Raw genomic sequence first — 2,140 nt, 5'->3', positions numbered from 1 at the left:
TTAAGCTGCTGTCAACAATGGAGAGTTTACTTTGACATGGTAGCGCAAATAGACAGAACACTAATGTGTGACAAAATCAACTGTCAACAACTCGCACATCATTCAACCAAATTGTAGTACCACACCCCTTCACATCCTGAGTAAGGATGTTGCAAAGTTTGGAAAAGTAATTAATTACTCACAACTAAAACAAATAACACCATTATAGCCCCTCTCTAAAAGGAAACTAGTCCCTGCCTAAAATTGAAAAGATTCATCCTTCCAAATGTTCTCCCGACTTGCTGTCATGTCTGACTCTCATATATCTCCCGCCCTCTGCTGTCAAAGCATCGGATGCCCAAGCGGCTACTTCCGTCAGCGGGTGCCATCTTCATGCACCGGTCAATAGTATAATGATGTAAAGGTACAAGGCGCAATCCATGGACATCACGTCCAAGAAAGAACAAAAAAACGCGTTGGCCATCATGTCTTTGTCGTCTGCTTCCATCGCCCGCAGATGACTTCGCTGTCTTACTTTGCTGAAAAAGTCAAAAGATACCATGGAGTATTCGGGCCAAATAAAGAAAGAAAAAAATGGGACCAAGAGAATGAAGTCATAACATTACCAAAGTAATCATTACTTATAGTTGTAATTTTCAGGGAAAGTCATATTATTACAAGAAAAAGTTGTAAAATTACATGAAAAAAGTCATAATATGAGATTAACGTTCAAATTGTAATTTAATGAAAAAAAAAATGTAATATTACGAGACTAAGGTCGTAAAATTACAAGGAAAAAGTCGTAATATTACAAGATAAAAGTTTTAATACTGTCAAGTTCAAATAAGAATCCTTAAGTAGACATTTTTAATATTACCCAAAATAAGGCCCTCAATTTAGTTGAAAAGCTTGCAAGGAGAAAAAAGGGGAAAGCTATACAACGGACTACAAAATACAGCTTCCGCAATCGTTCTAACTAGCCCTTCCTTCACCTCGCTTTTTATTTGGGATAGCCCTACCAATTGACGGGTGTCATACCCTAAAAGGGAAAAAGGGGAAGCAAGCTTGCGACACCTCTTGTCTTTGTTTGGCTATGTGTGTGCATGTAGGTGGAATTATACACATATGTGTCAGCACATTTCAGCAAAGCAAAGCGGCCTCTTCTGACCTTGACCAGACCAAGACAAAACATTCTTTGTGAACAATAATAATAAGCAAAACCATTTCAGCGAAATGGGGGCAGCAATGAGCAAAAGCATTTCTTCACTGCAGGCAGCAATTGATAAAAGCAAATATATAATAATACCTTAATAATTATCTCATCAAATACATTACATGAAGCAATAGCATTTGGTAAGAATTAAAATGCAATAATATGATTCCTTAAATGTATTAAAGTTGACCTATGGAACCTAGGCTGGTTTAAACCGGTCAGAATGACAAGGCAGTATTATCACGAGCTAAACATGTCTATAGTTATCAATTCCAAAAATGTCTCTTACTGCAATCAATCATGGAACATCCTATGATAGCAATTGATATTTTATGATGAGCCTTCATTGGTAAAAGCAAATATTTAATAAGCATTTAATAATTATCTTATCAAATACCACGACATTAAAATCATGATATTGCGAGAAAAAAATTCTAACATTACGAGATTAAAGTCGTCGTATTACAAGAAAAAAATTGTAATATTACAAGATTAAAGTTGGATTATTACGAGATTAAATTTGTAATATTGCATTACAATATTAAAAAGTCCTAATATTCGCAAGGTCATAACATTGTAAGAAAAAGGCATAATATTACGAAATTAAAGTCGTAATATTACGAGAATAATTTTAATATTCCAAGATTCAAATAGTAATTTGACATAAAGTTAAATTATATTTTTACAAATACTATTACAATATAATAAATACAAATACCATATTAGACTTTGTAGACTTTGGAAAAAAAATCAGATGCAAAAAAATGGAGTTGCAAAAACAGTCCTGTTCCAACAGAATTTTTTTGCGAGCAAATTTTTGGCACAAAAAAATGTGGATTGACATCCGTCACGATGAGGACGGCGATAATGGTGATAAAGTCACTGGAGGCGTGGTCTCCACGGCAAAGCGTCAGAAGTAGAAGAAGACTTAAGAGGATCAATCACAGA

The sequence above is a fragment of the Corythoichthys intestinalis genome, chromosome 21 (assembly GCF_030265065.1).
Source record: "Corythoichthys intestinalis isolate RoL2023-P3 chromosome 21, ASM3026506v1, whole genome shotgun sequence".
Classification (NCBI taxonomy): Eukaryota; Metazoa; Chordata; class Actinopteri; order Syngnathiformes; family Syngnathidae; genus Corythoichthys; species Corythoichthys intestinalis.
This window is presented reverse-complemented; position numbering follows the sequence as displayed.